The following is an 11,540-nucleotide window of genomic DNA, read 5'->3' as shown; positions in this document are numbered from 1 at the left end:
CTTTGTGTATTAAAAACCTCGAGATGGTATGTGACTCTGTGTGCAAGCTCAGTCAAGGAAATCATCGGGTACCCCACCATTGCTCACATCTCCAACATTTTGTACTCTTTTCTATGAGTTCATTCAAATCCCCCACTGAAGAGTCTGCATGACCACAGTGACATGCACACCAGCCCCCAGGGCAAACACAACTCAGAGCTATGCCTACATGTAATGTATGGAAAAGGCTGTTGGCTCCCAGTCAGGGAGCAGTAGTTAATGCAATTCAGGAGTCAAGAGGCCAAAGCTTTAGCACAACCTTTGCTGTTTAACCACATGGATGACTTGGATCTAGATCTCAGCATTTCTATCTGGAAAGAAAGAAGGTAATAAAACATATCCAGCTACTTCACAAGATCCGAAAGCTCCAAAAGAACAAGCTTATGTGAGGGTAACTGCAAACTGCAAGGCACCTTGTGATTGTGAGAACCACGAGCAACTTAGCATAGCATGTTCTGCTTTTCAGAGCTTTGATTTGCTTATTACGGATTTTTTATCTTTTGAACTATTTCTCTAATATACAAGTAATACATGTCAATACCTATAAATTAGAACAAGATAAGCAGAAAGAAGAGGAGACATAATTTATGTCCTAGCCACCCTGAAATAATACCCTTAATATATATAATATATATATATATATATCAGTCTAAGCCAGTGCCTCCTAGATGGGGACAATTTTGTACCCCATCCCCAAACACATTTGGCAATTTCTGGAGACATTTTTGGTTGTGCACAATTTGGAAGGAGGGGTTTGGAGAGAGCCACCAGACTCTAGTGGACAGAGGCCAGGGATGCTGCTAAACACTCTGCAATGCACAGGACAGCAAAGCATTATTCAGCTCAAAATGTCAGTAGTGCCAGGATTTAAAAACTCTGATCTAAACATACATGCATATGAGTGTCTGTAACATCACCAGAATACTATTCTAAAATATCTTTCAAACAAATCATGCTAGGTGAAATGGCATTCCCAACATCTCACATTTAACCAATATTTGCTACTATTGTAACAGCATGCATGCAATGTACAAATGAAATTTAAAACTAAAATTATAAAATGTTCCTCCATATGCATTTAGTGGAGGAAGTATTATTCTCCCAATTGTTTCTATAACTGCAGGAAGCTGGTAAGGTAACAGGGGAAGGGGAGATGGGATGGCTTTTGCTAAAGCAAATTTGAGTGCCTCTTTGTCATTTACTCCTACAAAATACATTAACATGGCAGTGGGGTCACAATGATATTAGACTTGCCATCTAGAGTATATGAGATATTGTGATTATCATGGGGACATTGTTTAAGTGGGAATATTCTTGTGGGTAATAACTTTTTTAAAATTTTCTTATGAATAAGTGGTTATAGAGTCAAGAAAATAGGTTATATATTTTGAATTCTCTTTAATAAAATTAAATATTACTCTTTACAAAGCTAAGAAATTAAACATCAAAACTTCACAAAATAAATTTTAAAAATTAAATTAATAGAAGTGGAGTGGAGTCAAATGGGAAAGACATTCTACATTTTTTTTTAACCTAAAGAACATTGTACAAAAAGATACCAGTTAGGTGGGATCATAATCATAATCAAATTCAGATCTACCATCTTATTTTCACTTAGCAATATATAGTGCACATCTGTATGTGTCTCTAAACAACTCTTTTATCAGCACGAAAAATATTTCATTGTATGGATGTTCATAATTTATTTAATCAATGTCCTACTGTAAATATTACATTATTTTCAATCTTTTATTAAAATAAACAATGCTATCCTGAACATCTTCACTGTTAAGTCCTTATGTCCACCTTGAATTATGTTGTTAAATTGGTAGAAATCAAATAAGAAGTCAAAGTGTAGGATTCATATGGCCAAGTTGCCCTCCAAAAGATTTTATTGAAAGACAAAATTCAAGTTCATCTTACTACTTACCATATTATCTTCTCTAACAATCTGACTCTATCCTGAAAGTGGCACCCACTTCCATTTCTGCTAAGCATGATTTTTTCCAGTGACATAGGTTACTCTGTGTTACAGCCAGTCCAAAACTGTCTATATTAAAGTGACTTCTAGGTTTTGATTCAACCAACTGATCACTGATCACTGAATTATCAGTTCAGATAAAAGGTCACAAAGACAGTTCCATAGAAAATGTGATTCAGCAAGGAGGGAAACCCTAATTGACAGTTTTTCATCCTTTAAACTTACTTTTAACCTCATCCAATTGTCTATTCATCAATTCAATTAATATACATAATTGATTTTTTTTAATGTTGTTCCCAAGCATCATATACAGGCCTCCTTCTTTCTGATGAATTCTCAGCAAATACTCACAAAGACAGACATTATTTGAAATTTCAGGCCTTTCTTTTTTTTTTTTTTTTTTTTTTTCCCTTTTTTTTTTTTCCGTGTCCGGCAACGGATCGCAACCCTCAGTGTCACGCCCGCACCGGACCGGGGACCGCAACGGGATTGCAACCCTCAGTGCTGCTCCCGCGCCTCGCTCAGCCAGTGCGCGGGAACCGGTCTGCATGGGGGATCCGAACCCTCGGGCGGGAGCGCCGCCGCGCCTCCCAAGCGGCGCACCATCCAGTGCGCCACCGGGCCGGCCCTCAGGCCTTTCTTTAGTTGTCTCTATTGTCAAGATGCTTGCCTTTATGTTTCTTCTGAAAGCTGCTCTGCTGTCCTGGAAGACATTGGAAGTGGTCGGCCAACCCAATCCCAATGTCCTGGGAGGGAATTCAGAAATAACTATACTGTGTTTTTTTAAAAGAAATCATTGCAGTGGACTGTTTGTGCTACTTACACAGAACACAAAATATTTTTAATCAAGTGGAAAGGATCCCCCAAATGCGAAGAGGTTTTAACAATATGGATCACGGTACCAGGGTGTTACAGTTCTTCTCTCTTACCACTAGGGTGCCATTTTCTGCTCTGAGAGAAAATTGGCTAGATTGGGCCTCTAGCCTACAATACGTCCTTCCAAGTGTGAATTTATTCTTTCCCTTCTTGCTGGCAATTTTTTACTTTTCCAGGTTGGCACATAGAATCTTGCAAGTCTCCCTGGAAGGTGACTCATATTTAAATATGAATGGAGCAGCTGGCTTCTGTTATCTTAAAGGGTTACATGATGTCATTGCACGTTTTCAGCTAGGGTAGAAACAAACCGTGCTCTTTCCACACATCAGTTCCAATAATATATATTTCTATGAGATCACAGGGACTTATAAAGTATCTGAAATTTTTCCAGCTTTAAAAATTAAGAGCAACGTACTGTTTTGTAATAATTCAGCAGCAACAGAAAAAAATCCCTTCATTACCTATCAGGCTGTTTGAGGTTTATTTTTTTAAAATGAAGATGACGATGATGATGATGATGATGATGATGATGATGATGATAACCATGAAAATAATAACAACATGACGATAAAAACATTAACATGCTTTGACCACGGCACCAAGGCACTGTACCAACAGCTGTGCATATAGTTTTCACCACAATCCAAAGAAAGGGGTACACTTACTGTTCCCATCTTTCAGATGAAGTTTCTAAAGGCTTAAAGGAGATAAAATCAAAGAGCTAAGAAATGGTAGAGGCAAGGTTTGCAAGTAGCCAGTTTTAACTGCTGCAAAGCCTGTACCATTAACCATTGTGATATATATTTATCCACATATCTCAGCAAATAATTTTCTAAGCAAATCTTGAACCTTCCTTCAGGACATATTTCCTCTGGGAAGCCTTTCCTGGCCACCCAAGGCTAGGGGAGAAAGCTAGGTGAGATGCCCTGAATTTTCAAGCATCTCATGCACAGACCTCTGTTAGAACACACAGTGTACTCTATTTTAATAGTCTGTTCATAGTCACTACCTGCCCTCACAGGTTCTGAAAGCTCCTGAAGGACACAAACTTAATTACCTCTAACAGCACCCAGTATTTGGTTAACATGCAGTAAGTGTTTGATCAAAGAACGAACATATGAGCAAATGAGTAATATCTCTTTTATCTTAGAAGTTATGTCTCTTTGATCTTTTATCTCAGAAACACAGAAGCAAAGTGAAATTCTCAGTGCTGTATTCCTCTTCTATTTTTACATCATCCTCCACCAGGCAATTCACCTTACTGGAAAATTATCCCAAATCCTTCCTTCTTCTAAAGAATGGTGGACACTGAAATCGGACTGTCTGGGTTAGAATCCTGGCTCTGTCACTTGCCTAGTGGAGATGTATGGATTAACCCTCTTGCCTCCGTTTCCTTAGCTGTGAAATGCATTTTATAATAATACCTAATCCACGCTACAGGACTGTGATGTGGTTTGTAACACTGCTGCTACTACTACAGTACTTACCTTTACTAAGCACTTGTTATGTTTCAGGCGCACAGTGATTAGAATAGTGCCTGACACATTACAAGTGATTAGTAAAGGTAAGTACTGTAGTAGTAGCAGCAGTATTGATAGTTGTAGGTATAGTAGCAATACTATTAGCACCAATAGTTCTCTCTGAAAAATCAAGCACGAAGATTCAGGGAGAAAAGGTTATGACATGGTTTCACTTTCTCAAAGTCTATATTGCTATTTGGTGCTGTCCCTATAAAGGACATTGCTTTCTCACCAAAAATAGAACCAAGTCTTCTTCAGGTAACCAATAATAATAATTTTTATTAGTTACAAAGTAATAATTCTTATGCGCCAAGGACTATGCTAAATATTTATGTGTAGTAAGTAATTTAATCTTCATATTAAACTTTCAAGGTAAGTCTTATTAACCTCAGTTATAGGTGAGGAAAGAGTTTCAGAGAGGTTAAGTCACCTGCCCAGGACCATACCACACAGCTGGTAAGTGATGGCACCAGGACATGATTTGTTTACTTGTTTATTTACTTAATAGCCTGCCCCTTCCACTAGACTGAAAGCACTATAAAGCAAGAGAGCGCATCTGTTCTGTTCATCATTGTATTCACAGACTGTAGCACAGTCCATAATCAGCAATAGGAAATTTTGGAATATGTGAAAAAAATGAATGAATAAACGGCTGAACAAATCAAGAGTCTAAACTCTTAACCAAAATCTGTCTCTTAATTATTTGAGATGAATGGTATTTTTGTATAACACATTGCTATGGTTTGAATGTGTCCCTCAAAATCCATGTGTCAGAAATTTAATCCCCTTGCAACAGTGTTGGGAGGTGGGGCCTTATAGGATGTGTTTAGGTCATGGGGGCTCCACCCTCATGAGTGAATTAATGCCACTATAAAAAGGACTTGCAGAAGTGGGTTCTCTCTCCTCTGCTTTTCTGCCATGTGAGGCCTCAGTGTTTGTCCTCTCTTGCCCTTCCACTTTTCACCATGTGAGGATGCAGTAACAAGGCCCACACCAAATATCAGCACCTTGATCTTGGACTTCCCAGCCTCCAGAACTGCGAGACAATAAATTCCTATTCTTTATAAATTCCCCAGTCTTAGGTATTCTGTTACAGCAGCACAAATGGACTAAGACACTCATCACTGGCAAAATTAGAAGCGGGTTGAGAAATTATGTTATAATAATAATAATGCCTCCTATTATTGAATGCCTACTGTATTTATTATTCCTTTGCAATAGCTTTATCCTTGATTCATTCATTCATTTACTCAATAGATACTGAGTGCTTGCTATGCATTATGTACGATCATTTTTGTAGAAGGCACAAGAGAAGAACTAAATAAAAGAAATGGCACTAACTGCTATTGCTGTTGACTTTATCTTTCTGTGTACAATAAGCAGAATAATGGTCCCTCAAAGATATCCACACCCAAATCCCCAGAACCTGTGAATATGTGATCTTACATGGCAAAAGGGACTTTGCAGGTGTAGCTAAGCTTAAGGGTCTTGAGATAGGAGACCAGCCTGGATTACCTGAGTGGGCCCAATCTAAGTGTCCTTAAAGAGCCTTTTCCTTTTGAGATACAGGGAGCTGTGACTACAGAAGAGGACCAGGGGTGCAACAGGGATAGCTTTGGTGATAGAGGAAGGCACCATGAGTCATGGAATGTGGGCAGCTTCTAGAATGTGGAAAAGGCAAAGAAATAGATGACCCTCCGGACCTCTGGAAAAAGTCCAGCCAACATCTTGATTTTGCCCAGTGAGACCCAGAACAGTATGATAATAAGTTTGTATTATTTAAGCTACCAAGTTTGTGGTAATTTGTTACACCAGCAATAGAAAAGTAATACAGTGTACAACGATAAAAGAAATGGGGATTCTCAGGCTTCCAAATAATAAGAAAACTGATTTTTAAAAAGTATTTCAAGGGTAAATATTAATTTTTACACCTAAAAATTTGAAAGTACAAGAATGTAATGAATAATAAAATAAATATTTGTATTGGATGGACTTGGTACCAGCTGCAAAAATACCCATTGCACGTACTCACTGCAAATCTTCCAAAATCAATACACAGCATTAGTGGATTAAAATGATCCCACTCACAAGTCATGCTAGATGGTCATTCCTTATAACCACTCAGCAGAACTCCAAACTGCTCACCAAAAAGATCTGTATCAATCACTTGATTTTCATTTAACTTCAAATATTGTCATTGGTCATATTCACCTATAAATGTGTTCTTTAAAAAAAAAAATGTGTTTTCCACTCAGATCATTTTATCCACTGGAAGGGGAGAGAGAAAAGGGATTGGAGTTGTGCCAAAGAAGAAAAAAATTAATTTTCTTGCTGTGGAGGATCTTGTTAAAATGAAACATCTTTCCCAAGAAATGGACGCTAACACAACACAACAGAATACTAATAACGTCCTTTCATAATATTTTTCCTAAAGATTACTTGCATTTTAAAAACTGCCTTTTATATCGCCCCTAAGTGATGCTTAAAAAGATAAATCACCTCTGAACAAGAGTCACTTTTTCCTTGTATTTCTGGTTAACTAGAATATGCTTTTGTGAAGTTATCTTTAGTCAGAGAAATTTACCAAAAGAAAAGATCACTTACAGTTAAAAGGAATAATTTGTATGATTTAAAGAAGAGTTAATAAAGCCTTAGCTTTTCCCAAGGTAACACACGTGCATTAAAGACCCATATTTGTGCTTAACAACTGGGAGGAAAAAAAAGTAATTGTGTTTAATATTTTACAAACAATATATTCATTTTATATGCATTTAATGTATGCAGTTTTAAACCCAAGTTTCTAAATATCCACTAGTCACTTCGCTTTGTAATGAGAAATGAATGCATCATGCTTTTAGACCTGGGGGTGGGGGTAGGGGAGAAAAGTATAAATTTTAAAGAAAATATGTATCTACTTTCCCCTCCCCAAAGGAAAAAGGGGGTGGATAAAGAAAATGTTAATGGTGCCAGGGTGTTGGACTGTTGGTGAGCAGGTGTGTGCTGTTGAATTGGCCTCTAGTGAATTGGAAGCTTTTAAAAGAGATTGATTCTCTTGCTTAACTAATTATTTCAAACATGCTTTTAAAGGTATTAATTACTTGTGGAAAAGAGTCTCCATTTGCTTTTAAATTGTTTCTTTGGGTGATTCTTTGCCTGCAAAAACGTCTGGAGTAAAAGTGAACATTCTGTCGCCATAATTTTAAATAAGATATTTAAATAGTATATTTAAAATATTTTACTTAAAATTATATAAAACCAAATTAAATTTAATTGAAACTACATAAAACATTAAAAATTATATAAAATATTTAAAATTATTTGCTTTATATGTAAAATATTTACATTTATTTAATATATACATATATGTAACTGCTAGATTAAATAGCCCTTAAAAGAACTTCCAGTTTTTGTTTGATTTGTGCATGTGTGTGCATGTTTGATTTGTGCAGTGTTACACAATGATATGAAAACTGCTATTCCTTAGTTTGTCCCAAAGATTGTGTAAATTATAATCAGACACTTCTCTGCCTTCAACACCTGTTCTCAAAGCTACAAAGTTATTGATTCATGATTTCTTAATTTGATCTGCTGAAGCCATCTGCATCTACATCAAAAGCTCATCTTTAGTTAGCACAAAATATTTTAAAATATATAGAATTTAATATTACATAGGTAGACCTCAAAATGCTAAGCACAATTCCATATTGCTTTGTGACTTAATTTTTTAGTTTTAGCAGCCTAAGACATCGAGGTCACCTGAATGAAATTTTTGTACCCCCTTGGCACTGTATATTCTCACTATGCACTAAGGAACAATTGACAAGAGGCCGTTTTGCCAATTTGCTGCCCAAAACTCAGACTAATGAGTCACAGACAGCAGAATAAAGAAACTTAAAACTCTTGGCATTAGTGAGTAGGCTAAGGATTAGTCATTTTAAACGTTCCTTAGTAATGCCATAAAGTAGCAACACTTTTAAAAAAAACAAAACACAGGAACCTTGATGTCTGAGCAACTACTTTATTTTAACCAAGCATGCATCAAAATTTGTAACAATATCTTCCTATGTCAAAATTTATATATATTTTGCCAGACAAACATTTTAAAAAATAAAAAGAATACTTAAAAAAAAGTAATCTGATCAATTTTGTTCTAACTTTTTTTAGATTTTAATAATGTTACAGCTATTCACCATTACCAATCCAGAGTTTTAAAAGCTGCATTGCTAATGTAAAATATATAGACAAGTGAAACACAGAAGGAAAAAAAAATCTACATCAAAAATGCCTCTTTGGTTGGCCAAAAACACATTTTAATACATTGAGTGAATTTCTAATTGTTAAAACCAACACAAAAGACTGAAGCCTTCTCTCAATGTTCCCAACAGGATAATGTAGTCTAACAGTTTATAAACACAAGGCAGGAATTAAAATTAAAAACTACCCCAGGTCAGAAATGATATCATTTTATAATTAGAGAAAAAACTACTGGTACCCAGTGGAGATTAAGGAGATGGTTTCTGAAAATGTACATAAGAGCGACAAAAATAAACAATTTCCACAGTCTGGTGGCACAATTCTGTTCCCTTGTGATAGAAACACAAAAAGGAGTCTCTAACAAGCTCCAAAAATATGTGTGTGTGTATTTTAAGTAAAATTTAGCTCTCCAGCCAACTACATTTTTTTCTGCTGGAAATAATGAACTCACGTAAAAATGATATAAGGATGTGTGTAAAAAGGACATTTAAGTGAAACAGGTTGAAGAGCTCCATAAATTCACTGAAGATTAAATTAAAGTTGGATGTGTACAATGTAGTGATAAAACAATTTGTGGTGGTTCCTTCTTTAAGCAAGGATGCTCTGGGCTTTGTCAGAAACCAAGCTTGCATAACTAATCAGTGGCAGGACCGGCCCCAGCTCTGAAATAGGAGTCCCAAGCAGCCCCTGGTAATACGTATATGCTCAAAACTCATTACTTTTGATATGCCTTGTTCTTGACCTAAATGCAATAGAAATTCTTCCTTGGGGTGTATGATATACATGAAAAAGTACAACTTCTTTTTTAAAACACCATTAGAATATTTTATTGTGTGTGGACATACACTCTTGTTACTCCTAAATGCTATTCTATTGAGTACAGTTTATATTCACTGGCAAAGCGAAATCTCCAGGGAAGCCAGAGAGGGAATGCAATTTTTAGTAATAACAGCTCACAACAGTGAATACTCTCCACTTATCCCCACAATTTCCAGCTATTTTGGACTCCTTTCTGAATTAACCTTTCATATCAAAAGGAGCAATTCTGCACACTAGAGACTCCGGCACAATTTCATGCATAATTTATTCACTCAGTTCAACATTAAACGCACAGTCCTTGACTTTGTCAAGGTGGATTCTGTTGGCAGACTTCACAAGCAGCAAAACAGGAGAAATGAGATCTACAACTCAACCTATTCACCTGTTCTGTCTGGTGAGAGATGGTGGGTGGGGGGCAGTGGAAAGAGAAAAATGAGGCGAGATTCTAGTACAGAGCATTGTCATTTGTAGATTCCAGGCCAGCACACAGAGTGTTTTCACATCAGTAGTCCCTCAAACGTTTTTTTTAAAGTAAAAAAAAAAAAAAGCTTGAATTGTGTTTCACCAACAAAAGTTGGTTGTCATTTGTTGCCTTCCTGAAAATTCCACCGTCCCAGGAGAAACAATACTTTTATCCTGGGATGCTTAGTAGGCACTGTTGGAAGAAATTACTCGAAGCTATCATTCAAACAGACCCACACAGTAGCTTGAGGTCACATTAGAGGGGCTCATTGTAGAAATTTAAATAACACAGACTTTCCAATGAGATCCCAAATCCCAGATTTGCACTCCCAGATTGGCCTTCAAGAACATAGACACTCATTTTCTCTTCCTAAACTGCCCATTTGAACCCTCAAATGAGGGATATGTGCAACCACTTGTAAAAATGGAACCCTGATACACCATGAAACTGATCCTCGGCTTTTCCAGTGTGGTATGAAGCTCAGAGCAGATGGAGATTTATTTTCCTTCCTTCAAAAGGCAACTTCATTCAAAGCCATTGGATCCAGACACCAAAATCCCAACTACTGCCTAGGTTGAAATCTGCAGATAGCTCCATTTCTCAAGCTCATAGCTTACCAACAATTTTTGTTCATCCTGTAAAAGAGGAGGTTTTTTCCTGTTAATGATTACTATATTAGCTTCCTATTATAAGTACGTAACATCTGCCAGCAANTTTTCCTGTTAATGATTACTATATTAGCTTCCTATTATAAGTACGTAACATCTGCCAGCAACGTCATTAAGGGCTTTACAAGCATTACTGAATTTATTCCATCTAACATCACCATCAGATAGTTTTTAATATCCACATGTTGCAGGTAAAGAAACTGAGGCTCAGAGATCCTAATTACTATGCATGTAGTAATAACTAGGCCAATCTCCCTTGCAGCCTCAATTTACCTTGAAAGACAAATTGTGGAACTGAAGCAATAAAGTAAATACAATGCAGAAATAGACACTACGTGATTTCCCTAAATACATGAGACAAAGGTATTTGGTCCCTGACCTTTACACTTGCCCTTTAAAAATATTACTTTCTATCAGCAGCCACATCCCTCTTTCCAAACCTGTGCCTTTGGAAATGCTACAAATGCAGGAAATTTTCACACAGGACACTTTGGCAAAGGTCGTTAAATCTAAACTTTCTTAGCCAGGTGCCCCTGAAGTCTAGTTAGAAGAAGCCCAATGCACGTAAATTGGAGACTTACCAAAACTGAGCCTTACTTTTATAATTTGCCTTTAAATTTACTGCAGGACCGTGAAAATTAAATGCCTTTGGTACCATCAAAGCAGCTCACTGAGAGTTCAGCAGTCCTCCACCGTTACCATTCAGCAGTCTTTTTATCGTCTTGAGACAGTTCCTGGATTTGGACCAAATCATTGAAATCTGTGAAAATTCAGAAGTGCAGCAGGTTTTCAGTTTATGACCTTTCAACCCCAGAGATGTTGATTTACATCCTGATTATGACATACCAAAATGAAGTGTAGAAGCTTAATTTTGCACTGGATTCCATTTACCCACCTCCCCAAGCCACCATGCAATTTGG

The sequence above is a fragment of the Galeopterus variegatus genome, unplaced genomic scaffold (assembly GCF_000696425.1).
Source record: "Galeopterus variegatus unplaced genomic scaffold, G_variegatus-3.0.2 Scaffold303, whole genome shotgun sequence".
NCBI lineage: Eukaryota > Metazoa > Chordata > Mammalia > Dermoptera > Cynocephalidae > Galeopterus > Galeopterus variegatus.
This window is presented reverse-complemented; position numbering follows the sequence as displayed.